Raw genomic sequence first — 6,975 nt, 5'->3', positions numbered from 1 at the left:
AGAGAGAGCCATGACAAAACACTAGCATCTGGTGAGCAAGATGTATGAGTCAGGTGAAATACCCTCAGACTTCAAGAAGAATATAATAATTCCAATCCCAAAGAAAGCAGGTGTTGACAAATGTGAAAATTACTGAACTGTCAGTTTAATAAGTCACAGCTGCAAAATACTAACACGAATTCTTTACAGACGAATGGACTAACTGGTAGAAGCCGACCTCAGGGAAGATCAGTTTGGATTCCATAAAAATGTTGGAGCACATGAAAGAAATACTGACCTTATGACTTATTTTAGAAGATAGATTAAAGAAAGGCAAAAACGTTTCTAGCATTTGTAGACTTAGGGAAAGCTTTTGACTATGTTGAGTGGAATACTCTCTTTCAAATTCTGAAGATGGCAGGGATCAAATACAGGGAGCGAAAGGCTATTTACAATTTGTACAGAAACCCGATGGCAGTTATAGAGTTGAGCGGCACGAAAGGGAAGTAGTGGTTGGGAAGGGAATGAGGCAGGGTTGTAGTGTATCCCTGATGGTATTCAATCTGTATATCGAGCAAGCAGTAAAGGAAACAAAAGAAAAATTCCGAGTAGGAATTAAAATCCATGGAGAAGAAATAAAAACTTTGAGGTTCGCTGATGACATTGTAATTCTGTCAGAGACACCAAAGGACTTGGAAGAGCAGTTGAACGGAATGGACAATGCCTTGAAAGGAGGATATAAGATGAACATCAACAAAAGCAAAATGAGGATAATGGAATGTAGTCAAATTAAATCAGATGATACTGAGGGAATTGGGTTAGTAAATGAGACACTTATAGTAGTAGATGAGTTTTGCTATTTAGGGAGAAAACTAACTGTGATGGTCAAAGTAGAGAGGATATAAAATGTTGGCTGGCAATGGCAAGGAAAGCATTTCTGAAGAAGAGAAATTTTTTAACATTGAGTGTAAATTTAAACGTCAGGAAGACTTTTCTGAAAGTATCTGTGTGGAATGTAGCCATGTATGGAAGTGAAACATGGACGATAAATAGTTCAGACAAGAAGAGAATAGAAGCTTTTGAGATGTGTGGTACAGAAGAATGCTGAAGATTAAATGGGTGGATCATGTAACCAATGAGGAAGTACTGGATAGAATTGGGGAGAAGAGGAATTTGTGACACAACTTGACTAGAAGAAGGGATTGGTGGGTAGGACATATTCTGAGGCATCAAGGGATCGCCATTTTAGTATTGGAGGGCAGTGTGGAAGGTAAAAATCATAGAGGGAGACCAAGAGATGAATACACTAAGCAGATTCAGAAGGATGTAGATTGCAGTAGGTACTTGGAGATGAAGAAGCTTGCCCAGGATAGAGTAGCATGGTGAGCTTCATCAAACCAGTCTCTGGACTGAAGACCACAACAACAACAACAACAACAACAACAACAGCAACAAGTAACAACCAGCACTGTACCTGGTAGTGGTCCAGGAGGGTTAAACGGTCCTCCATGTTCTGATTGCCTTTCTGTATCTTGTCTATCATGCCTTTTCAGATGCAACACTTTTGCTCTCAGTGCAGTTAAATCATCAGACTGGCCCAGCTTTCGGTATTCTGCATTAAAATCGCTCTCTAACTCATCCTCTAAGACCTGTAAGTTAGCTATCAGGTTTCCTTTTAATAGTCTTGCCTCCTCTGAACCAAAATTATCTATAATGACAGGCCTAGTCAGCTACTGTGTAACTTTTGTACCTACGACAAACTTCATCATACAAAACATTGCGCCTGATCCAGCACCTCATTCTCTTGCAGAGGGTGGCAGATCAGCTCCTATGTTCATTCAGACCAGCCTTCCTATACCTTTCGGTATCATATCCCGTGAGTCAAGTCTAAGAGACCGTGTATGTAGTTTAAATGGCTAACCTGGATTCTTGTTTTTCTGTCCGTCATTTTGGCTCTTGTAGCTGTAAAAGTGAGATGGAATAATGTCCTGTCTGGCTTTGCCGTGCACTACTGCAGATTGACTTTAGTGCAAAGTTTACTCAGGAAGTCAGAATTATGTCGTAGCAAATGTCCGTGAAAGGCAGAACTTCCGCACACATTTGGAAATCTCTCTCTCTCTCCCACTCGGAAACCCAACAAGGTGGAAGTGAGAGAATTCACACTTTTACCACCCACACTATTTAACCTACAGCATGGTGGGTTCAGATTCACTATCCTCAGTGTACTCTGGCTAGCCACAGATACCTGTGATCCTGTATCCAACAGCACCTTCCATTACCTTCCCTTTATTATCCAAGTAGACAAATATTCAGCAGTGATTTTGCTCTACGGTGTCCCATAGTCAAACTTACTAGGAGCATTGCACAGTGGTGACACAACACCCCCTGTACCATTCAACACAGGGGTGCAAGTGTTACACTGATTCCATGCCTATGTGCCTGTGGGCATTTGCATTTTTGAACGCAGCGCTCCTCTTGCTTGCACTTTCAACATTGTGGTTTTGTATAGAAATGCTGAATATGTCCCAGTGCACCACACCTATAATGCACCATCTCCACATTAAACACTATGTGATTTTGCCTTGGTCTAGCTACAGAATCAGTTTCAGCCAAAGCTACTGCAATTGCCACTGCTTTGTCTACAGTTCTCAGAAACTCCATTCTACTTTCATGATACTCTGGTTGGCAGTCCCCACGAAAATGCATCAAGTGCACTTTGTTCCGTCTCCTGCAAAATGGCTTTATTGGCATGACCATTATTCATTAATTCATATGTATTGATATTAATTTGCCTGCTGGAGCCCACAAAACCCTTTATTAATTTTTCCTGCTTCTGCACTACGTACTGAGTTCTTCATGATAACACCGCAAGGTATTCTGCTTCCTGTAATGATCCACTAACCCTTCCTAAAAGTCTGTGAAGGGCTGAATGTCCCACAGTTTCTCAATGCACATCATATATGTCCTGGCATGTCTGTAAAATTTAAATGAGTACACTTAACAATTGTTCATCAGTCCAGTTCATTAATTTCACAGCCGTATGCATATTATTCATGAATACAAAAATATCTTCCACAGATTTACTGGAAAATGGCGCCACCGATGAAGCCATACCAGGATCAAGGATACGTGAAAACATGCCTGAAGATGAGCCTTCCCATTTTTTGCCCTTCAAACAGTTCATGTTCCTACACAAGACTTCATTGTCAGCTATAACCTCAACTACCTCATTTACTAGTTGCTAAATTGTCTCCTGGGTTGTTGCTGTCTCAGGAACAGCCACTCTGCTCAGTCAAGTTTATATTGTACCCAAAATAGAAAGGAAAGGACAAGCATAATGAGACAGACCCACAATAAAACACTTGTTGCTTGCACTTACTTGAAAATGTCCACTGAACTCCACTGCTGCTGCATCTCCTTTTCTTCAAGGCTCCATTGGACGACCATTTCCAGGGCTGTGTGTTTGTGTTGTCCTCATCATTTCATCATCATTAGTGAAAGTTGGAAGACTGGGCTGTGAAAAGACTGGAAATTTGTACGGGCGCTGATAACCACACAGCTGAGCACTCACAAACCAAATATCATCATCCTCATCTAGTGGATATCCTAACACCAATATTGTGATGGGGTTTACTGCAGGGTAGGTGTGGGTGAGTGGTTCTCTGCTGGAGGTTGACAGTCAGTTGGTAGAACACTTCAGCGATGGAAAAAACACATTATGTAGAACAAAAACCAAACTACAGCTGTATTTCAACTTTTTTTTCTTTAAAAATATATCAACCAGTTCTGTACTTTACTGGTGCCATCCTCAGGACCCTATGCGCTCTGTGAATGGATGTACTACAAAGCTTGGTGCAGTACAACAGGGGTACTCACTTAAAAATATCCATGGAATCCAAATTTTTATGATGGTTCGTGTTGTACTGGACCAAGCTTTGTGATACATCTGTTTACAGACCATGTAACAACCTGAGGATGGCACCAGTGAAGTGCTGAAACTGGCAGCTTTAAGAAAAATAAATAAGAACTGATTGAGCTATGGCTGTTTGGGTTTTGTGCTGCGTACTGTTTGATCAGTTCAGAGTCCATGATAGACTTAAGAAGATGAACAGACATGGTTCAGCACATCTAAAACAGACTGACTATAAACTACAGGGGGTGATCCTCGGACCCAACACACAGTACGGGCACGCCGACACAGGCACTTCCCACGGATGGTAGTGGTGGCCCGGCTACTGCAGCATGTTGGTGGGTGGTGGCTGATGGCTGCAGGGTGACAGTACAGCAGTGACGTGACACCCCTGTGCCTGGGTTTGACGCTCGGGCAGTGGTCATCAGTTCGTGGCCCGGTGGAGGCAGTGTCATAGATGTGGTGACAACCGACACAGGCTCTGTGTTATTGGATGGCCCAACTATGATGCCTTACTGACAGGTTGGTCCTCTTGGTTTAAATTCCATTTCCACATGCTGACAATTTCGGATGACCCCCTATATTGAGGCTGCATCAAAATATGTCTGTAGCAGCGTCAATGGCCTGGTGTGGCGTAATCGGTAGATCGGTCAGTTGTGCAGCAGGAATCCACATGACATCCCTCATACAGGGGCCATGTCTGCTGGTTCTGCCAGGCTGGCAGGGCATTGGCCTTTAACTGTGGCCTAATTTTGGTTGCTGGGCTGCAGTTCTAGAGATGTTGGTGTCTGAGCCATTGCCACATTTTAAATTAAACTCACAAGCCAAGTTTCCCTGTCTTTATCTTCAGGCTAACCTCAGGAACTGCAGAAGGAATTTTGACACAGTTTTCGCTAATAGACACACAATCCACAAGGAAGACTTATGTTTATAATTTATAAATATTTTGCACAAATTTGCTGAACTGTGATATTGTCTCAAGTTGTGCCTGGTGAGAACTTTGTTTCTCATTTACTCAATGGAATTTGGCTGTCATAAGCATGCATAGCAGTAAGCCATGTAGTGATATTTTATTGTTAATACAGTATTCAGTGCTGTTTGGGAAGAGCTGACTAGTTAAAACTGATATCAGTATGTTAGTTCTGAATAACTAATATTTTCAGTATTTGCTTGGTCTCAGTTAAGACAATTTTTTTCCATTTTTTGCTAATAACAGGGTAAAAAGGCATGTCAATGTGCCATAGCAGCAGTGCTGATTTTTTTGTTGTTAAATCAAAGTTTTTGTTACAAATGAGTAATGTTTATTCATGAAATTTCCATTGCTTCAAAATACTGGATCATTACAGAAAATCACCAAAGCAGTCATTGCTTTTTTAATAACAACACGAACAGTCCAACAGTTAGAAACACAAGCACATGCCATAAGAATCAGTACAGCATTGCTGAGACAATAATGTACCTGTTTTCATGTAGTGTGGCCTGTTGGACAGTATGCAGCGTATACGTCCAGTGTGCGAGGCCTTCCCCCATTTGGTCTGTATGGTAGCCTCTCACTGTAGTCCTTGGATACTGGTTGTACTGCATAACAGCACCATCCCTAGTTTTGAAGAACAAACAAACACACACACACACACACACACACACACACAAACAAAGGAGACAAAGGAATTATCTGAATGGGACTGAAATCAGTAGATGTATGTACATGTACAAACAAACAAACAATTACAGTTTCAGAAAAATTGGATGATTTATTCAAGAGAAAGAGTTTCACAAATTGAGCCAGTCAACAGTGCATTGGTCCACCTGTGGCCCTTATTCAAGCAGTTATCTGGCTTGTCATTGATTGGTAGACTTGTTTGATGTCCTTCTGAGGAATATTGTGCCAAATTCTGTCCAAATGACATGTTAGATCATCAAAATCTTGAGCTGGTTGGATGGCCTTGTCCACAATACCCCAAAAGTTCTCAGTCAGGCAGAGATCCAGAAATCTCACAGGCCAAGCTAGGGTTTGGTAAGCATGAAGACAAGCAGTAGAAACTCTCATTGTGTGCAGGCAGACATTATATTGCTGCTGAAAAGCAAGCCCAGAATTGCTTGTCATGAGGGGCAAGAAAACGGTGTGTACAACACCACTGATTCATTGCTGTGCTGTAAAGGTGCCGTGAATGACAACCAAAGGTGTCCTGCTGTGAAAATAAATGGCACCTCAGACCATCACTCCTGGTTTTCAGGCCATATGGTGGTCGACAGTTGGGTCAGTATCCCATCCATGTGTTCTCCAGACACAATTTGGTACAATATCCATCAGGAGGACTTCCAAGAACTCTGTCAAGCAAATAACTGCTTGCATAATGGCCAGAGGTGGACCTGCTCAATTTATGAAGCTCTTTCACATGAATAAACCATCCAATTTTCCTGAAATTGTAATCATTTGTTTCATTTGTTTGTCTGTACATGTACATCACATCTACCAATTTCTGTCCCTTTTGGATAATTGCTTCACGGTATGCAATGCTCTCAAGCAACACACAAGCATACTGTAAACAAATATAACAACATTTTACCTAGCAAGTTCGCAGGCTGAGTGGCACAAACAAGTGTCGACGTGGGACCTTTCCAACATACAATATCTTGTAAATGACTTTCAGTAGAATCCTTCAACACCACTGACATTCTAATTTACCCTACTTTTCTTTTGTAGAAGTCAATAGGCATTGTTCCATTTAAAAAAAATGATATGACCCCTGACTACCAACCCATTCTGTGAAAACAGCACATCAATAGCACTGCCCATTTCTGCAATATTTGCTGCGCGAGTTCTAGATGATTCCCCCTGTATAAGCAGACTGAAGCACTGAATGAACCTATACCTGGGTTTCAGACAGAATCTCCCAAGTCATTCGATACCGAAATACTATTCCAATAGAGTTGGAAAGCCTCTACAATATTGTTTGAGTTTAGAGGGAATAACAAATGGACTGAGGCATGAATGGGAGTTTTGATTGAAGAGGGAGGCATGCTATAGTAGTTTGTGCAGCTGTGCACAGCCACTGTGACAAGGTGGTGTAGTGGTTACTGCAGTT

This window comes from Schistocerca serialis, chromosome 12, assembly GCF_023864345.2.
Source record: "Schistocerca serialis cubense isolate TAMUIC-IGC-003099 chromosome 12, iqSchSeri2.2, whole genome shotgun sequence".
In the NCBI taxonomy this organism is placed as follows: Eukaryota; Metazoa; Arthropoda; class Insecta; order Orthoptera; family Acrididae; genus Schistocerca; species Schistocerca serialis.
Note: the sequence above shows the minus strand (reverse complement) of the source record.